Genomic DNA, 22,830 nt, shown 5'->3' with positions numbered 1-22,830 from the left:
CATTTTTCAGCCGTGTCTGAAAAACTTCTCCCATGTTGACCCTGACTGTGCACCCGCCTGGGGGAGAAAGGCCTGTCCCTCCAGTCTCTTTGAGGCTACCGGCATCACCGAACCGTGTGCTCCTCCCTCTCCGGCCCAGATGGACAGGAACCGGGAAAGCAGGGAAAGGGTGTGGCCAGACCCTTGGCTCCACCTCCCTAGGATGCCAGCCAATGGCACAGCAGGGGAAGTAATGCTTTGCGCCATTGTAAGAGATGCCACAGCTCCATGGAGCAAGGGGCAGCAGGGGGTAGATGAGGCCTCTGATGAACTGTCATTCAGTCCCTGCTCTGCTCCACGGGCAGCGCAGCCTGTCACGCCGGCCTCGTGGCACGGGGACGAGGCAGCCCTTCACTCCTAGTGCCTCGCACTTGAAACCCCGAGTCTAGTGTGAGTCAGCTGCTGCAGGCCAAGCTCTGGCTGGCTACGTTTCACTTGCCGGAAGTGCTGACAGGCTAATGATGTGTTTCTAAACTTATTAACTAAGTTACTCATGGCGCTTTCTGTTTTCCTAGCGCCCCAGCCAGAGCCCGAGAATATTTATCTTGGCTTTGAATCCCCCTCTCTACCTTCCCCTCGCACGCTGCGTGCACAAACGGCAGGAGGGGTGCACTATTAGACACCTAAGCAGGCCGTCGGGGTAGAAGGTCTCAGGCTACATGGCTACAAGGTCTCAGGCGCTCCCTTGAACTTAGAGGGTACGTCTACACTGCAATGAAAAACTCGCCGGCTGACTCTGGCTCGTGGGGTTCGGGCTAAGGGGCTGTTTAATCCCGTCTTGCAGGGTCCTAGAGCCCGGGCTCCAGCCTGAAGCCCAAACATCTACACCACAGTTAAACAGTCCCTTAGCCCGAGCCCCAGGACCGCGATTCGGCTGGCATGGCTGGTTTTTTCCCTGCAGCGTAGACATACCCAGAGTCTCATTGGCCAAAGCCGCCGTGGTCCTGGCTGCACCCGTGACAGGCAGTATTAAGAACCTGACTCTGCCCTAGGCTGCAGTTTGGATAGACGAGGCGTCAGCCTCAGGGTCCGCCCAAGGGCCTGGTGTTGACACTTGGCCCCCATCAAGCTCCACACCCATCCCCGCTGTCGTGCCCCACAGGGATGGGCTTGCTGCAGAGGCCGCGTGCTCGGCCCCTCCAGAGCGGAGAGCACCCCACACACATCACACAACCCCTGCCGCAGCACTGAGGGGGCTCAAGGGAGAGCCCGGTCCAAGCACCTTCCTCCAGAAGAGAGGCAGAGCAGCGAGAAGAAATACCAGTGAGTCACAACAGCTGTGACCCCCTCAGGCATCTACAACCAAAACACCCTTGTTTCAGTGGATGGCTGGGGATTGTGGGAGAGACTGGATCACCGTGGGGAGTAGGAGAGGGAATGGAATGAATGGAGAGGGCCAAATTCATCCTCGGTGTCACCGTACTGAACTGGCTGCAGTTACACTGGGGGGGGGGGGGGGGGGACTGAGATTGTGCAAGCTCCCAGTTCCCATTAAAATGGACGAGATTTGGGCATCCAAGTCCCATCAGTGGCTTTGCAAGCTCCACCAGGACGGGACAGACTGATCCACTGTCCTCCAGGAAGGGGCCCAAGGGGTACCTGAGACAGCTCCAACAGCTGGGGAGAACGGGTCTCTCCTGCCTGAGTGGGGCTGTGCTCAAAGGGACAGGAACATGGAGCCCCATCCCCTAAGGGGCAAGAAGAGAAGGGGAGGAGATGTGGTGGATGGAAAGTGAGGAAGATGAAGGGGGCAGCGGGGCAGGGCAGAACACAGGATCAGGCCCCAAGGCGTTGTACAGCAAATGGCTGAGCGTTATGGCACAATTTGTTCTCAAGTTAGAGAGGCCGCATCCCTGCCTCCCCCGGGGGCAGAGTCCTTACCCAGCCTTGCAAGCAAGCTGCACCCCTTTCACACCCCACCCCCTCCCTGCACCCACACAGGCCAGGGGCAGTCCGGCCCCAACAGCTCATGTGCCGGAAGAAACAAGTGCTAGATCCACAACTGGGCCCGATTCTCATTCACACTAGAGCTACTCTCCACGGTCAGAGCAGTGTGAATGAGACCCAGGGCCTGCTTAGTTATATTATCTCCGGTCCCTGCTCTGCCTGCTTCAGAGCCGTGACCTGAAGCTAGGTCTCTCCCGTTCCAGGTGAGTGCCTAGACTGGGATCTTTCGCTTGCTGGTTTTTCATTAAAAATTTCCAAAGGTTTTGGGTTGGTCCTGACACGGAACAGAGCCTCTGACATTTTTCATGAAACCCAATTCTTGTTTGCTGGCCAGCCCGAGTGCTAGGCACTGTATTTGCACATCGTGAAAGATGCTCCTTGCCCCAAAGAGCTTAAGAGTTTAAATAGACAAAAGAGACAAAGGCTGTGAGAGGCAAAGTGATGTGCCCAAGGTCACGGTGAGGACTAGAACACAACTCTTCCAAGTCTCAATCCAGAGCCCTAACTATTGGCCAACATGACACTGTCCCTCTTATATGTCCTACAGCCCCATCTGAACCCGACAGGACCCAACACCACGTGTTAGGTTTGAGTCGAATCAGAACACAACCCAACCCTCTCAGGCTTGGTTTGGGTCAGTTCTCCTCCTCCTACCCCGGGATGGGTGTGGGAGCTTCACCCCCCGTTCCTGCCAGCTGCTGACACGTCGCTGCGCTACACGTGAAGCAGAGTTAGTGTGTAGAGGCGGCACAGCGCCTCTCACTGCCCAGCACAAACACAGCATGGCAGGGGACTGCATGCACCATTGCCTGAGGCAATGCAGACTCAGGTTCAGGTCAGAAAACAATTCAACTTACGCAGTTTGGTTTCGGCACGGTTCAGGCGTCAATATCAGGCCCAGACAGCCCTCCGGCCTGGACGTTATGGGAAGTGATGTCAGGTAGCTTGAACGCAGCTTCCATCCTGGATAAACAGGGAAAACTTCACCACGCCCTGTGAAATGCTGAGTTCTTCTGCGGATGCTTTAGTCACCAAGCAGGATGGAAACTGGTTTATTTCACGCTGTAACTCTCACACATGAGGTCATTTTACTTCCCCTGCAAGACGGTGGCCAAAATCCGGCAGCTCAGAAAAGCCAATTTAATTATAAAAATTATTCCAAGTATTATTCATGGTTAATAGCTGGCACGAAATACTCACCACGTGAACTTGCCGATCACTGTCCTGCACAATAGGGGTGATTTCTTCTCAGTATGTGTGTGTATAAAACCTTCTTGGACTCCATCGATGTATGAAAATTTTAAACCGACAGGCACTAATTGTAACATAGCACTTGAGTAAATTTTAAGCACCGTGGAGCCCTCAAAAATGTACAATCATAAAACATCAGGGTTGGAAGGGACCTCAGGAGGTCATCTAGTCCAACTCCCTGCTCAAAGCAGGACCAATCCCCAGACCGATTTTTGCCCCAGATCCCTAAATGGCCCCTTCAAGGATTGAACTCACACCTCTGGGTTTAGCAGGCCCATGCTCAAACCACTGAGCTATCCCTCCCCCATCGCTTGTGTTGCATTGGCATAACTGAAGCTGACAGGGGAACATACACGTCTTCCATTCCATTAGCACTGGAAAGAATGGCTAACTCCGTGTTTATGACGGGGCTCAGAATATTGCAGATTATGGATTGCTTCCTTGATAATAAATCTAATGTCATGAAACAGTGTATATTAGATATTTTACTTTGTGGTCCTGGCTAGTGCAAATTGTCACTGCTCTATTGATTTGTCCCAGATGAAGATATGGCCCCTAGTCTGTAAGAGAGTCATACCTAAGACTAGATACGTTGGACCTGTTCTCTTCCTACATTGGTGTATCACAGATTATCAGGGTTGGAAGGGACCTCAGAAGGTCATCTAGTCCAACCCCCTGCTCAGAGCAGGACCAATCCCCAGACAGATTTTTGCCCCAGATCCCTAAATGGCCCCCTCAAGGATTGAGCTCACAACCCTGGGTTTAGCAGGGCAATGCTCAAACCACTGAGCTATCCCTCCCCCCCTAATACGTATGTCAGGAGTGACTCCATTGTCTCCAATGCTGGTATAAAACCCATGCACATGAGAGGTGAATCAGACCCATGACATACATAAAGACTAACAGACTTATTTGGGCATAAGCTTTTGTGGGTAAAAAACCCCCTTCTCCAGCTACATGGATGCATCTGATGTTTATGCCCAAATAAATCTGTTAGTTTTGAAGGTGCCACCGGACTCCTTGTTGTATTTGTGGATACAGACTAACATGGCTACCCCCGATACTTGATGACATACATACAGCGGCTAGGTACAACAGCAGGAGCATACGTCAATGTTTCTGGTCTCTAAACAAGTTTTATACTAGACCCCTCTACTAGCTTCCGTGGAGTTACTCCTGATTGACACCAGAGTGAGTGAGATCAGAATCAAGACCCGAGTACACCTGGGGAGGAATAGCATACCTAGGACACAATATCATCAGTTGAGTCTGAATGTTCTTGCTAGAGAAACATCTTCCTGCTCCAACACTCCAGCTCCAATGATCCCATACTAGAATGGGTTTGTTCATCTCTGTCTAGCACCTGTTCATGTCCCAGGAGAGTAAACTTTTCCAGAGAGGGACTGTCCTATCACCAAGCACTGGCCATCATCACCTGACTTGACAGGTGGAACTGGAAGTATTAGTACATAAGCTAAATTATTACTTAATTAGCATCACATAGCTTTGGTGGGATAAATCTCATGACTGGAATAGGGATAGAGAGGGTCATAACTTCTTCAGGAAGGAGGGGGGAGGAAAGGAAGGAGGTAGTGTGTTATATGTGAAGAATATATACACTTGTTCTAAGGTGCAGAAGGAGGTGAGAGGCAGACCAGCTGAAAGTCTTTGGATGAAGATAAAGATGAAGGTTAAGGACTATTTAGAAAAGCTGGACATGCACAAGTCCATGGGGCCGGATGCGCTGCATCCAAGGATGCTGAGGGAGTTGGCTGATGTGATTGCAGAGCCATTGGCCATTATCTCTGAAAACTCATGGAGATCAGGGGAGGTCCCAGACGATTGGAAAAAGGCAAATATAGTGCCCATCTTTAAAAAAGGGAAGAAAGAGAACCCAGGGAACTACAGACCGGTCAGCTTCACCTCAGTCCCTGGAAAAAATCATGGAGCAGGTCCTCAAGGAAACCATTTTGAAGCACCTGGAGGAGAGGAAGGTGATCAGGAACAGTCAACATGGATTCACCAAGGTCATGTCATGCCTGACCAACCTGATTGCCTTCTGTGATGAGATAACTGGCTCTGTGGATATGGGGAAAGCGGTGGACGTGATATATCTTGACTTTAGCAAAGCTTTTGATACGGTCTCCCAAAGTATTCTTGCCAGCTAGTTAAAAAAGTATGGGCTGGATGAATGGACTATAAGGTGGATAGAAAGCTGGCTAGATTGTCGGGCTCACAGGTAGTGATCAATGGTTCAATGTCTATTTGGCAGCCAGTATCAAGCGGAGTGCCAGTCCTGGGGCCAGTTTTGTTCAACATTTTCATTAATGAACTGGATGATGGGATGGACTGCACCCTCAGCAAGTTCGCAGATGACACTAAGCTGGGGAGAGAGGTAGATATGCTGGAGGGTAGGGATAGGGTCCAGAGTGACCTAGACAAATTGGAGGATTGGGCCAAAAGAAATCTGATGAGGTTCAACAAGGACAAGTGCAGAGTCCTGCACTTAGGAAGGAAGAATCCCATGCACCACTACAGGCTGGGGACCGACTGGCTAAGCAGCAGTTCTGCAGAAAAGGACCTGGGGATTACAGTGGACGAGAAGCTGGATATGAGTCAGCAGTGTGCCCTTGTTGCCAAGGCTAACAGCACATTGGGTGGCATTAGTAGGAGCATCGCCAGCAGATCGAGGGAAGTGATTATTCCCCTCTATTCGGCATTGATGAGGCGACATCTGGAATATTGAGTCCAGTTTTCAGCCCCCCACTACAGAAGGGATGTGGACAAATTGGAGAGAGTCCAGCGGAGGGCAACAAAAATGATTAGGGTGCTGGGACAGATGACTTATGAGGAGAGGCTGAGGGAACTGGGATTGTTTAGTCTGCAGAAGAGAAGAACGAGGAGGGATTTGATAGCAGCCTTCAACTACCTGAAGGGGGGTTCCAAAGAGGATGGAGCTCGGCTGTTCTCAGTGGTGGCAGATGACAGAACAAGGAGCAATGGTCTCAAGTTGCAATGGGGGAGGTTTAGGTCGGATATTAGGAAACACTATTTCACTAGGAGGGTGGTGAAGCACTGGAATGGGTTCCCTAGGGAGGTGGTGGAATCTCCATCCTTAGAGGTTTTTAAGGCCCATCTTGACAAAGCCCTGGCTGGGATGATTTAGTTCGTGTTGGTCCTGCTTTGAGCAGGGGGTTGGACTAGATACCTCCTGAGGTCCCTTCCAATCCTAATCTTCTATGATTCTATGACCGCCATTTTAAACTTGATTCTGACTCAGAGGGAGGAATTGGTTGCAAATCTGAAGGTTGAAGGCACGTTGGAGGAACATGACCGCGAAGTGACATTTCAAGATTCTACAGAAAGGAAGGAGCGAGAGCAGCAGAATAAGGACAACGGAGTTCAAAAACGCAGACTCTGACAAACTCAGAGAATTGGTAGGTAAGGTCCAATGGGAAGAAAATCTAAGGGAAAAATGAGTTCAGGAGAGCTGGCAGTTTCTCAAAGAGACACTATGAAAGGCACAACAGGAAACTATCCCAATGAGAAGGAAATATGAGAAGAAGAAGAAGTCACCAATATTGCTCCATTAAGGGTCAGTGGTATCTGTACATAGGTAACTGGATTCTTATAAAAAGATATCCCAGATCCTCCTGCTCTAGAAGGGTGGGTCTCTCCACTGCAGTTAAAGCAGAATGTACATGAAGCTATATAGGGGCTGTGGCAGTTTGGGCATTCTGGTCCCATCCATTAGAGTTCCCTCGCCGTGGGTTGTGACCAAAGGGTACCAGGAGGGTCACGGGACATGCATGCTGTGCTGTGAGAAGCAGCTGTGTACCCCGCCCACCACTGCCATGTTATGCGGGGAAAGGCACTGGGGCAATGGCTGGCTGGAGGGAGGCTTGCCATCACGGCCATGCCAACCCCATAGGCAGGAGGGGAGCCCACCCAAACCGAGCCCGAGAGAGTCGGGTTGTTGTCTGACCCAACCCAAGCCCCACACTTGTTGCCTGGTCCCACGGGGTTGAGGTCAAATTGCAGGGCTCTTAGATCCCAGGGGGTCATGTTAACAGAGGTGAGCCCAAAGGAGGTCACGGCCTAGCGTAGTTTGGGAATCATGGCACTAGAGAGCAGAGGTGAGCATTCTATGCCAGCCAGCTCCTTAAACACAGGGCGTTTCTAGCTGAAAAAATCCAGGCCCTTTTGTTTTTAACCATGGTTGGCTTTGCTTTTGAGGCAGTACAATATAGCCGCAACAGTTTGGGCCACTTCCCTTCTCCTTGTCATGACTCTCCGAGCTGTGATGTCAGGAGAAGGATTGATCTTCAGCCTAACTCATTCAGAGATGTTGGGTTGGGTTTTTCAGCTGAGCCAGGAGCAAAGCTTTTAATTTTTCCCAGGCCAGGAAAAGCAAGTTCAGGCTGATAAATCTCTGTCAGCAAAAGACATTAGCTGAATAAATGAAGTCACCAAAACATAAAAAGCTGCCGTTTCTAGTGAAATTGTTCAACAACCCCCGCCCCCCATGAAGTATTTTTAATGCATTAAATGTCTCCCATACATTTGCACAACAGTTGTCCTGTTAGACGATCTGATCATCTGAACCTACCTAAAATTAAAAGCTTATTCCTGCATAATGAGGACTAAACAGCTGCTTGACATCTGCTTTTTCTTTTGACACTTTCCAGTCCGATATGGCGACCCCCAGACCACAGACTGAACCTCCAGCCTAGAAAGCTTAAGACGCTATAGCTTGAGGCAGTATTTCCTAATGGATAGAGCCTTGAACTGGGACAAGGGAGACCGCGTTGTATTCCTGGCCTGCTAGGTGACCTTAGGCAAGTCACTTTGCTTCTCTGTGCCTCAGTTTCCCCATCTGTATAATGGGGATAAGGATGTAACATGCTGGATAAGAACTAGGGATTATTATAACTGAGCGAGAGACCCAGGCAAAACAGTTGGGGGCTAGAACAGACTCACATCCTCTGTGGATGAGGCAGAGGGAAGATGTATCAAACACACTCGCTCATCCCCAATTCAGGAAATGTGCAGTGGCTGTAACTGGGTGTGCCCCTAAGGCATCCTGCGAGGGCAAAAAGCAGAACTAACACCATTACAGCCTCAACCACTAACATCCCGAAGTGACCTGCACCCAATGTGAGCTCCAGCTCGTGCTGGTTCAGCTCACCCCCTGGTAGGCACTGATGTCACTACCTTGAGGTGCCGTTCTGTCATGCGGGCAGGGCCTTAACCAGGAAGCTCTGGCAGCTCACGCCAAAGGCTGTTGTTAAACACCTCTGTTAAAGAGCCTCTCTTTCCAGGTTTTATCTGATCTGGGTCAATGAGGCAAAGACTCAAGATTTTAGCACAAGTCTCATGATTTTGGGTGTTTTTTTCTTAAAGCCCCAGCTCCTGGAGTCATGGGAATCAGTAAGAATCTCAGCCTTTATCTTTTTATTTTAAAAAAAAGGGTTCTAGCCCTTGTGAATGCAGAGAAACATTTGGAAACTCGACCCTGAAGGGTCCAAAACCAAAAGACTAATAAAAAAGGACCCAAATTTGGTTTTATTTTTTTATAATCTCCTGGTTTTTAAGCAACTCTCATGACTTCCTAGTGGGTCCTGACTCCCCATTTTTGGATGCTTGGGGTTGGCAATATGGCTCCGGTATTTACAGACCTCCAAGTACCATCGCATCTGCTAGCTTCTCCTCACGGTGTACAGCAAAAGCAAATGGGTTTGACTGCTGCATCCCGCTGTGAGAATCCTTGTAATCCCTTGCCACAGAGAACTGACTGTAGGGAAGCTCTGGTGAAAAAAATCATGCTCCGTCTTAATCTCGGGTTCCAAGTGATGGCCGTGATCCTGCTCCATTTGAAATCAATGGTGCCCCCTTGCCCCACCCTCCCGGATCTCGGTGGGACTGGACTCCACCAGCCTGATTCTCCCTTGCCTTGCATCACGGGCAGTCAGTCTCTCCGCCGCAAAGCGGGCGTATGATGCCCCCATTCTGATTTGTTGGTGTTTCACACCGGGCTTGCACTGGTGCAAGTGACTTCACGAGGCACAGGACAGCAGAGAATCAGGTCCTAACAAGAGGGAAAATGCTGAGAAGCGAAGGAAATCAACAGTGCTCTGCCCGGAGGCCCCAGCCGGCCAGATCTACTGCCTGCCAGCTCCTAAGGAGGTGGTTGGAGAATCAGTAGCGGCTCCAGGCTGCAGAGCTGAAGGAGGCGAACCAAGCAGGGAAGGAAATGGAATAAAACAAACTAAACAGCTGCAATTGTCTGAATAAGGCAATAAAGAAGTCGTGCTGGAGCATGAAAATGCCACTTCCTAGGCGTTACACTCTCTGGGTCAAATTCCTCCACTGCAGTGAGTGGAGATATAGAAGGATGAATTAGGCCCTGTTGTAAAGGGGTGCTGGGCCTTCCATAGCTAAAGGAGAGACTGGCTGTTGTGGTTTTCAACCACTGCCTATCAGGGCCGCCTGGGGGAGGGGGGCAAGTGGGGCAATTTGCCCCAGGCCCCGGGCCCCACACGAGAATATAGTATTCTATGGTATTGCAACTTTTTTTTATGGAAGGGACCCCTGAAATTGCTTTGCCCCAGGCCCCCTGAATCCTCTGGGTGGCCCTGCTGCCTATTCCAATTTCACCCAACCAAAACAGCTCCCCCTAATTTCTGCAGGCTACATCTCATCCTAGGGTAGATTTGTCTCAAACAAGGAACTTCCAAGATTTGCGGCTTTACCAAGATCCCTTTTCTAGCTCATCCTGTCTCCGGAAGAGCTTCAAACCTCACGCCCTCAAGAATTCCTGAGAGGGATCAAAGCTTCCCCTGGGTTTTGCAGGAATTAGGGAGATGTTTAAAGGTGTTCACGTGAGCGTTCAAACACACCGACATCAACGTATATTCCATAAATCAAACCGTCCTTTCCAAGGGGCTGAGTCTGCTTGCATGCAGCCCCAACCCAGTGCAATATCGCATTATAAATACTCCCCCACCATGTACCAGTCAGGAGGCAGCACACAGCAATTCGTTCAAGGTCACAGAGGCAGATCTTCTGATTCCCCGGCCTTTGTTTTTGCCCCAAGACCATTACCCACAGCAGCATTTAAACATTCACCTGCTTATCGGAAGGGTCCCTCTTTGGAGGTTCCTTCATCAGGATTTACAGCCTGTGTAGTCAACGTGAGGACCAAATGATTTTTTGGGGGGCCCAACTGGATACCACCAAAAGTGGGGGGAGGGGTCTGATCTTCAGAAAGCGCTGAGCCTCTGGAAACGTGGGCCCTGTAAAGTGCCAAAATTGGGCAACTAAAATCACTAGTCACTGCTGAAAACCAGGGCCTTGGTTCCTACAAGGAGATACTGGTAAATCTTCCACGAACTCCTTCCTTACAGAGGTCTTCAGATGCAATAGGCTTGGGGGCCACTGGGAGGGACAGATGATCAGGGAATCATCTCCCAACCAGAGATCGAAGAGTCGGCCTTTGAATTCTACCTTGCTCCATGGGCTCCAACATTGCTGTGGAAATGCAGCTCCGGTAACGGCTCAGTGAACCACTTGGGATACACTAGAACCCTTCCCTCCCCCGTTTTCCCCTCCGTCACGCCTTCTGGAGGCTCCAGAATGTTTCTCCCCACCATCGATTTTCACTCTCATTCTCCGCCTGCGCTCTGCAGCTCCGGCCGATCCCCAAATCCCCTCATGCCTTCACTGTATTCCAGGAAGCACCAGGCGTGAAGGGAGAGAGAGAGAGATTCCCAGCCCAGTTCTGCACGCGTCTGAGGCATCCAAATGGATGGAGAAAGCCCAAGGGCTGGGCCCAATCCTGCAGCGGGAGAGGGACCACACGAGAAAGTGCTGCAGAATCAGGACCAACCATAGATGCAGAGGGCAGGGGAAGCAAGGTGCTGCTATCGCCCCGCTCCCCAATGCAAGGGGGCATGTTAGAGCTGCAGGAGCCTTGGAGAGACATCTCCTCCCTCTGTAGAGCTACCTAATTCAGCGCTTGGTCTTGGGTCTGTGCACTGGGACAGCATCTCTAAGGTACATAGGAGCTGGAGCCCCATGTTCCTAAGATCTTCATGATTTGCTAACGGGGGAGAAACGGGGGGAAAATATGGCCGCTTGCAGAAAGGTGTCAGGGGCCGATCTACAGCCAGGCCTCAGTGTGTGTCAGCAAGGAAGGGTCTGGTGGACCCCGACCTTAAGGCAGGGCATTACCAGCAGGTTTGCAGATGTACGGCAAGAAATCCTGCTCTGCTGAGCTCAGCTGGACGGACGGACGGCAGCCACCGGGGATCCCAGACTCACAGCAATCTGTCTTCAAAACTTCAACCACCAAGTAAAGGAAAGGGGCCCACTGCTGGAGCTCGGACCAGGGGAAAAGCTTTAGGGGCAAACTTTTTATACTATAAGCTCTTGGGGGCAAGGTCTGCCAGGTACAGTGTGTTTGTCAGCACCTCCCACAAGGGGGCCCTGTCTTGATCTAGGTGCTCCCACAGTGCTAATACCACCAACCCTGTTCTCCCGCTGCCATTAGCTAAGTCAAACCAAACCCTGGAGAGGAGGAGGACAATGGTGATTTGTACAGTGGCAGCATCTAGGTACCCCAGTGATGGACGGGGCACCCAGTGGGCTCGGTGCTGGACAGACACAGAACAAAAAGACAGTCTCTGCGCCGAAGAGATCTCTGCGACCTGGGAACCGGAAGGCCTGTGTTGTCGCTCAGAGGCTTCTCAATGAGGCCTTGTTGCTGCTTCTTTTGGAAGGCCAGGGTAATCGCAACCCCCTGGCACCTGTTTGCAACACCCCTGGGGGTCGTCGTGACCCCATGGCTGAGAACCCAAGAGGCAGACCGTGGATCTAGTATTCTCATCAGGACGTCAAACAAGAGGGAACCGATTGTTCTGTCTGGTTCCTAGGTAAGATTTTCTTCTCTGGGGAGAAAGACCAAGCCTCACATGACAGATGCTAGTCATGTCGCATAACGCACTCCCAGAAAGTGCTCAGATACTCGAGCAATTAGGAAGATTATAAGCGGCTCCATGGAATAGAATAGTCTAGAAGGGAATATTTTCCAAAGAAATTCCCACCTCCCCCAAATACTCCCCTTGTCTAGGATTCACACGTCGGGAAAACCTCTGGCGCCCCTGCCCAAACGAGAGGCAAAAGGCAAACCATTCTGCGAGATTACTGCCCTCTAATTCCAGCCAATAAAGTGTTTTGTGAACAGCTTAAGAAGCCCATATGCCAAAGATCTGCTAAAGCTCCCGTCACCTTCTTGATCCCTACATTCCATCCATTTGCTGAACAGGTATCGCTTCCTCCCAGATGGACTTTATCCAATTAGTTCTTCTGTTAAAGACGGGCTGGTTGGTGCACACATCAGCTGTTCACTCCCCCCCCCCCCAGCTGTACTTTAATCATTGCTCGAGCAATGTAAAGCTGCAGGCTACTGAAAATACTTGGCAGGGCAGGGCCGTTCCATCTGCAATTTGTACAACGTAAGAACGGAGATGGGTCTGTAGATAGGAGGGGGCAGATAAAGAGCTTTTACTGCCTGGTGGAAAACTCGGACAAACATTCTATTTAGGGAGTCTTTGGCTCTTCTCTCCTGCTGCTTTCTGTCCTCCCCTTCCTCCTGAAGATAACTGCATGATAAATGGGACCTTGCCGCTCAAGAGTTCCATCTGCTCCTTTTGCTGATTCCCAGCCTGAGGTCAGAATCTTATGTTCTGGGGCCGAGAGAGGGAAGGGAACAGAGCTTTCCCCAGCTAGCATGGCAGTCCAGTGACCACAGGTTAACGCAATAGGATCTGATGTCTACCCAAAAGAAGCCAAAGCTCTTTTGACGCCATGAGCTACTGACCCTGCCATCCTCACCCAGGTGACTCAATGGGCAGGATTCTCCTCTGACCCCACTTTTACACTGGAGTAACTCCACCATCTCCAATGGGGGTGTTGCAAGACGCACACTGACAGGAGAGGAGAATCGGGCCCTGCATTCTGGTCTCAGTTGGACTGGTGTAAATTGGCATAAATCCAGCATCACTCTATTGAAATCTGCCGAGCTACTCCAGAGCTTACACAGGCCGGGCAGTTGTACCTTTTAGAGATGTGGGCTAGAACTTGCTCAAGGGGGAAGGATAGCTCAGTGGTTTGAGCATTGGCCTGCTAAACCCAGGATTGTGAGTTCAATCCTTGAGGGGGCCAGTTAGGGATCTGGGGCAAAAATCTGTCTGGACGTTGAACTAGATGACCTCCTGAGGTCCCTTCCAACCCTGATAGTCTACGCAGACAGACTAGACCAGCAGTTCTCAATCTTTTGGGGCTCAGGACCCAATTGTAAATGGTTAAGGCCGGTCACAATCCAGTAAATAGTTCGGGGTGGAGGCCCTGGGTGGTTCAGTCGGGTCCTGCCCAGCACTTATTTCACAGTGGCGGCGCCTGCAGCTCCTGTCCTGGGGCTGGCTGGGCTTGGTTCTCCACTCCGGGTGTTGCAACCTCTGGGGTTGCAGCACCGCTCAGGTTTGCACCCCCCACCCTCCCCCAAGTGGACCACATTTGTGTGAGTAGAGTTGTGACCAGGCTCATGGGGTGGCAGTGCCACTCACTCAGATTTGGCCAACCTGGACTCCCGTTGTCATGACAGCCAGGCCAAACCTGAGCAGCGCTGGGACCCCAGAGGTTACAATGCCTGGAGCAAGGAGGTGAGCCCAGCCAGCCCTGTGGGACAAGAGCTGCCACGCGACTCTTCGAAACATTCTGGCAACCCAATTTTGGGTCCCGACCCCCATGTTGAGAAAACCTGGGACTAGGCTGTGGCAGAGCCAGGAACTAAACTCGGACTGTGGAGTCCCACACTGGTTCAATCCTTGAGGGGGGCATTTAGGGATCTGGGGCAAAAATCTGTCTGGGGATTGGTCCTGCTTTGAGCAGGGGATTGGACTAGATGACCTCCTGAGGTCCCTTCCAACCCTGACCTCCTGAGGTCCCACACTGGTGCCTTAACCTCAAAATTAGATTCTCCCTCCCTGTGCACACCTGCAGCAAATTCCTTCACCCATCCACTTAGTCATTCACCCTTCTGCCTGCTTTGCACTCATGCTTCGGTTACCTCGGTCCCGACAGGGAAATTCACATGGATTCCCTTGCTCCACTTGTTTGGAAGGAGAACCCAGGCTTGGAAGGCATGTGTCAGTAATAAGCTGAGTCACTAGGAGCATTCTCGACAATGGGAAACGAGGGGCTGGGGTTTAGCCAGGGCTCACGTGTCACATTCCTCCGTGGATGGAAACCGGGGCATCTCTGCTACAGAGCAGCCTATTTTGGGAACAAAACAAAACAATCATAACGGCTGATACGCTGGATGAGGGAGCTGACGACATTTACAAGGTGCCAGCGTGACGGGTCCAGAAACTGGTGGGTTGCTGCAGCCAGATGCCGCTCCCAGGCCACCAGTGTCACTGCAGTGCAGAAACCAGCTCTCTCCCAAGGCAGTAGAGAGGCTGCGGTGGATTTTGCTCCTGGGGCAGGCGTGGGGGAATGCGTGTTGCGCTACAGAACGCTCCCTATCAGCAGGGTTGCGGCGATAACAATCCCAGGACCTGCTCTGGCCGCCCACACAGATAGTGGCTCAATTTAGTTTATCCTTGAAACCAACCAAGAAAGGCAACGCACAGGGGGATGGAGAGAGGGATGGCTCTGGTTGGCTAGGGCTCCGGGCAGCACACTGGATTTGTGTCATTGACCATCGCTCCCCCTGGTGGCTGGTTCAACAGACTCACAGTCAGAGCTAGGAGAGGGGAAGAATCAGAATTTCCCTCCTGTGGAAAATGCTGCTATTTCCGAATTTGGTTTTGCCCCAAATTGGAATGAAAAAGTGGAATTGTTGAAATCTTTCAGAAAGTTCTGGGAAAGTTTCTATTCAAAGCACTTGGCGATAACATCCCCTGTATCCAAATGTTTAATCTGTGTCCCCCTGAGTGCTTCATGCCAGGTATAACTCCAGTGCCCCTTGCCCCCATTCTCTGCTGCGGGCAGCTCCCCAGCTGGGCCGAATCTCCCATGGTCTCATGGACTTCAGAGATGCACTACCTTGATTCAACCAGAAGAGAGACATCATGGGGGCCATAGTCCATCTGATGGCATATTCCTGATCAGATCCACTCACACTTAAAGGCATCACTCCTGTAGGGGCTTATGCTTTTGGTGCTGAAAGTCCAGGGTTCAATCCCTGCTGATGACTACAGAGTCTATGTACACAGCCCAGAAAACCTGGATCTCATTTCTGGTCTTGCTTGCTGGATTGGGAGTCCAAGAAGGGCTGGAGCATCTCGCATCACTCAATAGTGACCCCTCTGGCCAAGTAGGGAATCGGCATTGATGTGTGAAATGGGGCTTTTGTGAGAGTGAGCATGAAGCAGCAAAAAGGACATGGAGGAGGCCTGGATGAAAGAGAAGCCCTCTCAGGGTCCATATGACCTTTCCACTGGCAGGATAAAACCTAACGGGAACTCCCTTTGCGAGTTCTGTAAAGCTAGAGAGCCCCATTTAGGGAAGATCCCAGGGGGAATTCCAAAGAATCCTGCTTGCCACCTGTAACGATGCTGCCCTTGGTGGAAAACTACGGTGAGTACCAATTCAGGACAAATTGCTTAGAGCAGGGCAGTTACAGCCCCAAGGGTGTGGTACCTTTGCACACCAAGGCAAACCAAACCAGCCAAACAGAGAAGACTTTGGTTTTACCCCACTGGCTAACCATAAGTCATACGAGCAATTTCCTTAGACACTCCAGTTTCCCAGTATCACCACCAGTGCCACTCATTATGGGGACAAATGGTTATGAAAACTAATATCCCAGTAAAATAAAAAGGTCTCCCGATCCCAAAGGGCCAAGCCCCAGACCCAGGTCAATATACAAATAAGATCTTACCCACAAATGACGCTGTTGCCAATCCTTTAGGATCTAAAAATCTAAAGGTTTATTCATAAAAGGAAAAAGATAGAGATGAGAGCTAAAATTGGTTAAATGGAATCAATTACATACAGTAATGGCAAAGTTCTTGGTTCAGGCTTGTAGCCGTAATAGAATAAACTGCAGGTTCAAATGAAGTCTCTGGAGTACATCCACAGGTGGGATGGGTCATCCAGTCCTTTGTTCAGAGCTTCAGTTTGTAGCAAAGTCCCTCCAGAGGTAAGAAGCAGGATTGAAGACAAGATGGAAGAGTTTTCAGGGCCTTTTATATCCTCTGCCCATGGAAGAACACCACTTTGTTCTTACTGTGGAAAATCACAGCAAGATGGAGTTTGGAGTCACATGGGCAAGTCAAATGTCCATGCATGACTCAGTTCTTTACAGGCCGACACCATTGTTTACCTGTTAGTTTGAATATTCCCAGGAAAGCTCAGATGTGGATTGGTGTCTCCCAAAGTCCCTTGTCAGTTAAGCGTTTCTTGATTGGGCACTTACTGAGAATAGTCCCTTCTCAAGAAGCTGACCAAATGCTTCACTCTGGCTACTTGAAATCAAATACATTTGAGATACAAGTACATAGCCCATATTCATAATTCAAATACAAAAGTGATACACACATACAGATAGCAGAATCATAACCAGCAAATCATAACCTCTTTATAGACACATCACACGACAACCTTTGTACAAGATTTGCTGCAAATATAGAACAGTGGTTGCAACAATGATCTATACGGTCCTAGTTTAGGTTACTAACATTACACCACCCCACAGGCATCTGGTACTTCCCTGCTTCTGGCATTAGGCGGCACTAGCAACGCAGGGGCAGGGGAAGGGGAAGGAAACATCTGGTAATGAAGGAGACTCAGTGGCGTGTATGTTTCTGACTCCAGGGATGGTGACTTTGAAGAGATGAGAAACACCCAAGGGAAGGAATTTTAACTGGATTTCTTTAGTGTCTGGGAAAAAGGGGTCCAGAGATATGGGAACAATCTAGCAAACAGCTGGAGACTGGGGCAGAGATTCATCCTGGATCATTCGGAAAAGAGGAAATGGCACCAGAGGCCAAGGCGGTTAAGTAGGGATATAAGGAGCAGCATAAGCAGTCAGCAGAAGGCTTTTAGAACTATAAACACTCTGCCGTGGAGGAGCTGTGTATTTAAAATAAGCAAAGGCAAATTAAAAAGGGGAACCAGAGGAGTGAGACAGCGAGAGGGAGTGGGACTGAACAGAGACTGGCAAACCATTTCAGGTGAAAAAGATCTTCAAATGCATTTGCAAGAGATTAACGGGAAAAGGACTGAAAACGGCCTGTGGGGCCTATGAGAGAGAACACAGGAAATGAGTGAAGATCTCCAGAGCCATCTGAAAGAAGGGCCCCACGTGTTGGCATGGATGAGGAGCAGACAGCACTGCACAGTTCTTAACTGCTTCCCTGCTGGGTGGGTGAACCAAGGAGCCATAAACCAGCAGAAGCTGCCACCGGTTGCTGCCAGAGAGCAGACGAGGAGGATGCGGCTGAAGATGGCTTGGTGTCTGGTCTTCACTCGGACCTGCTGCTGGGTTCCTTTCCAGTGGCGTTTGCTCAGCTGGAACACAGAGCAGTCACCGGGAGCCAGTCAGCACCAAGCCTAACCGAAAGCCGTTCCTGCACTGCTGCCAGACATGCTTGAACTGGGGGCAATATTCCCCCAGGCCTTGCTAAAGGAGAGGTCTCCTCACCCTGCCTAATACAAGCGACAGCCCTCCAGACAAGGGGATCTACAACACTTGCCCTGCAGCTAATGGGCAGCTGTGTCCTCACATGATCCTTGTTAGCACAGAAGGCCCAGAGCTTTCAAATATTAAATGGTATCTTTGTTTGCATTACAGTAGCACCTAGAGGCTAAGATCCTGGCCCTGTTGAGCTAGACGCATCGTAAAAGACAGTACCTTCCCCCAAAGTACTGATGATCTAAGCAGACACAAGGTGGGAGAAGGAACTGAAGCACACAGGCCAGGTCTTCACTGCACAGTTAACTCAGGTGATTGGCTGAGCATCACCACTGCAAAGCCTTACCCATGTCCCCATGTCCTTACTCTTCCTGCATCTGCCCATGTGTGTCTGGGGGCATAGCCCATGGTTCTTTATGCTGAGCTAGTCTAGGATCCTTCCACAGTCACTTGCAGGAGAACTTGTCTGTTCTCCGGGTTGGGGGAAGGCATTGGAGGACTATCAGAACTCCAGTGAGCCTGCAACCTCACTGCGTAATGGAGAGGATCTAGCCAAAGTTAAACAGGAGCCCGGCCTTAAACCTTGTACAAACCTGGCTGTGATGGGGTGTTCACCCCACACCAGCTCCTGAAAGAGTTAATGTGGCTAGGAGGGCCAATTAACTGCCTACACCTGGAGGAGCCAGGGAGCAATGAGGACTAATTAAAGGATGAAACTCTTCTGGGCAGGAACAGGCAGGCCTTGTATAAAGCCAGGTAACTGAGGGCAGAAGTGGGCTGCAGGGAGGAGGTTTGCAGTCACTCACCCTGAGGGTAGGGAGCGAAGGGAGCTAGGCCTAGAGAGGACATACCTGAAGGAAGGTGGAAAAGGAGCCTGACAGAGGCACGGTAGGAAGCAGTCCAGGGAAATAGCAGCAAGGTGTGGGACAGTACAGACCCTACGCTGGTTGTAGGGTCCCTGGGCTGGAACCTGGTGGGTTCCCCTCCCAGCCACTGGAGAAGTGCCACCATTGAGGAGCAACAAATTGGAAGATTGTCTGGGACAATTGGTACAGAGAGACTTTGGTACACACCCCAGAGGGGGAAAACTACAGTGACCTGGCCGAAGGACCAAGCCAGGAAGATGGTGCAGTTCTGAGAGTGAGCACCTGAAGAAAGAGATGTCAAACTGGCAGAGCTAATCCCCAGCTGTGGCCACCAGGAGGCGCTCCAAGGGTGAGTCGGGCACCCCGTGACTCTGGGTCAGAGGTTTATTTGTGTGGATGGTGGGGAGAATTGGGCTAAAACCCAGGTAAGAACCTGGGTTAACTATGCAGTGAAGACATACCCATAACAATGGGATGGAATGACTTGCCCAGAATCCACGGATTCACCCGGTACTGCGCTGGATGCAGAGAATCTGCTCTCATCAGATTTCTTTTTCAGCTCATTTTGCAAACCCGGGTGCTCTAGATGGTCTGGTGAGACGTCCAGACTTCAGGATATTTATCCAAAGCCAAACTTCAAACTCCTCTACTGTCTCGCGTTCCTAAAAGCTCACCTCTGCATGGGTTGCATTACTAGGCAGCGATCGATGTGTTCAGAAACTATTATTCAAACTCCCTGAAAGAAATACAAACAAGAACACCCAGCTCCTTAAAACCCAGGAGGCCCCGGCAGCTCTGAGCGCTGCTGGGAAGCATGGGAAAGTTTAGCCCATGCCAAGACACTAATCAGACCTACATAAACTGTTGAGTCAGGAAAACTCAAGTGATTCGCAAGAGGCCAAAAGCTTAATGCCTTCACAAGCATTCCCCTTCCACCCGCTCAACAGGTTTAATGACTGCACCAGCCGCAAGCCGCTGGGAACGTTGTGCTCCACTCAGGTCATTCCATTGCAGTCTGGCTCCCGGGGGACAAGGTCCATTCAATTAGATAGCCCTGGAAGCTTGCTGCAGCTCTTGATGTTGGGCCTGTATCGATCAGCCCCTGGCTCGTGGTTTTCTATCTCCATTTATCAGGCCTCCGCATTCCCTTAATCCCGTCCCAGCCCTCCCCAAGCAGCAGGCTGGAGAGGCTGATAAAAGGAAATCACACAAATCCATTAATGCGGCTTCTGTGCTCGGAATTACAAACCCTGCCCTTGTTAACTATCTCGCCTGGCGAGAGCCTGGAGATACCAAAGGCCAAGAATGGGGATGCTTGCTAGCAACTTGCTATGTGAAAAGAGGGTGTAATGTAGCAGTTAAACTACATCTTGGGAGTCAGGACCCCTGGTTTCTGTTCCCAGGCATGCCACTGACTTGCCACATGACCTTGGACAGCTCAATTAGGCCAACATTTTCAAAGCCAGAGGCTTGAAGGTCAACACCTAAATGTCATGGTTTCCAAGGGTGCTAAGCACTTTCAGTTCCCACTGAAGTCCCTGGGAGCTGTGGGTGCTTAGTACCTTGGAAAATCAGGCCACTTTTATTTAGATGCCGGTGTCAAATTTAGGGGTGCTCTTTGGGGATTAACACTGTGCCCGGATCTGTTACTTGCATGGTGTGACTGTAGCATAAACGCCGGTGGATATTTCAGTCTGTCCGGGTAGCAGAGCCTGGGAAAAGAGAGGAGGCCTTTCTAATCGTTGTCTAACACCTTACCCTTAAGGGTCATTAAGGGACAATGCTAAAGTGAGCAGCATTAATGGCCCTAGCCCACTCTCAAGGGGAGCAGCCAAATGAGTTTGAACAAGAGAGAACCAGATTGAGGGCGTGTCTTTCTACATAGGGAAATTGCCCCGAATAGCTATTACAAGATAAGCTATTCCACTTTAGCTCTGCTGCAATAACTGTCCATGCGGACACTGTTCTGGAATAAAAGTCACCTTATTCCAGAATCTTTACTCCACAAGAATAGCTTATTCTGCTGTCGCGGTGCTGGTCAATTTTCCCATGTAGACAAGGAGGATGAGCGCTGGCTTAGAGAATGTAAGTGGCTTCTGATCTGGCCCAGTAATTTAACCAAAAGGCCTGTCTAATTTAGATTATCATAGAAGATTGGGATTGGAAGAGACCTCAGGAGGTCATCTAGTCCAACCCCCAACTTCAATGCAGGACCAACCCCAACTAAATCATCCCAGCCAGGGCTTTGTCAAGATGGGCCTTAAAAACCTCTAAGGATGGAGATTCCACCACCTCCCTAGGGAACCCATTCCAGTGCTTCACCACCCTCCTAGTGAAATAGTGTTTCCTAATATCCAACCTAGACCTCCCCCACTGCAACTTGAGACCACTGCTCCTTGTTCTGTCATCTGCCACCACTGAGAACAGCTGAGCTCCATCCTCTTTGGAACCTCCTTTCAGGTAGTTGAAGGCTGCTATCAAATCCCCCCTCACTCTTCTCTTCTGCAGACTAAATTAGCCCAATTCCCTCAGCCTCTCCTCGTAAGTCACGTGCCCCCGCTCCCTAATCATTTTCGTTGCCCTCCGCTGGACTCTCTCCAATTTGTCCACATCCCTTCTGTAGTGGGGGGCCCAAAACTGGACGCAATACTCCAGATGTGACCTCACCAGTGCCAAATACAGGGGAATAATCACTTCCCTCGATCTGCTGGCAATGCTCCTACTAATGCAGCCCAATATGCTGTTGGCCTTCTTGGTAACAAGGGCACACTGCTGACTCCTATCCAGCTTCTCGTCCACTGTAATCCCCAGGTCCTTTTCTGCAGAACTGCCGCTTAGCCAGTCGGTCCCCAGCCTGTAGCAGTGCATGGGATTCTTCCTTCCTAAGTGCAGGACTCTGCACTTGTCCTTGTTGAACCTCATCAGATTTCTTTTGGCCCAATTGTCCAATTTATCTAGGCCACTCTGGACCCTATTCCTACCCTCCAGGGTATCTACTTCTCCCCCCAGCTTAGTGTCATCTGCGAACTTGCTGAGGGTGCAATCCATCCCATTATCCAGATCATTAAAGATGATGTTGAACAAAACCGGCCCCAGGACAGACCCCTGGGGCACTCTGCTTGATACCGACTGCCAACTAGACATCAAGCCGTTGATCACTACCCGTTGAGCCCGACGATCTAGCCAGCTTTCTATCCACCTTATAGTCCATTCATCCAATCCATACTTCTTTAACTTGCTGGAAAAAATACTGTGGGAGACCATATCAAAAGCTTTCCTAAAGTAAAGGTATATCACTGAGTACTTCAGCTTTTTCCACATCTATCACTAGGTTGCCTCCCCCATTCACTAAGGGTCCCACACTCTCCCTGACAGTCTTCTTGTTGTTAACATACCTGTAGAAACCCTTCTTGTTATCCTTCACATCCCTTGCTAGCTGCAACTCCAATTGTGCTTTGGCCTTCCTGATTACACCCCTGCACGCTTGAGCAATATTTTTATACTCCTCCCCAGTTATCTGTCCAAGTTTCATCTTCTTATAAGGTTCCTTTTTGGTGTTTAAGCTCACTGAAGATTTCTTTGTTAAGCCAAGCTGGTTGCCTGCCATATTTGCTATTCTTTCTGCACATCGGGATGGTTTGTTCCTGCACCCTCAATAAGGCCTCCTTAAAATACAGCCAGCTCTCCTGGACTCCTTTCCCCCTCATATTAGCCTCCCAGGAGATCCTGCCCATCAATTCCCGGAAGGAGTCAAAGTCTGCTTTTCTGCAGTCCAGGGTCCGTATTCTGCTGCTCTCCTTTCTTCCTTTTGTCAGGATCCTGAACTCGACCATCTCATGGTCACTGCTGCCCAGGTTGCCACCCACTTCTACTTCCCCTCCCAATTCTTCCCTGTTTGTGAGCAGCAGGTCAAGAGGAGCATGGCCCCTAGTTGGTTCCTCCAGCACTTTCCCCAGGAAGTTGTCCCCAACACTCTCCAAAAACTTCCTGGGTTGTCTGTGCACTGGTGTATTGCTCTCCCAGCAG

At 50.4% G+C, this 22,830-nt stretch overlaps 1 long non-coding RNA gene across 1 annotated transcript in view; it reads right to left on the bottom strand.

Annotated features, from left to right (window-relative positions):
- The window catches only part of LOC135977448 (uncharacterized), a 121,780-nt gene that overhangs the window by 57,702 nt on the left and 41,248 nt on the right, over positions 1-22,830 (bottom strand). The gene's annotated exons all lie outside the window — the stretch shown is intronic.

Source organism: Chrysemys picta, chromosome 25 (genome assembly GCF_011386835.1).
Source record: "Chrysemys picta bellii isolate R12L10 chromosome 25, ASM1138683v2, whole genome shotgun sequence".
Classification (NCBI taxonomy): Eukaryota; Metazoa; Chordata; order Testudines; family Emydidae; genus Chrysemys; species Chrysemys picta.
The sequence above is the reverse complement of the archived record's forward strand: the minus strand, read 5'-3'. Positions and strand labels throughout refer to the sequence as shown.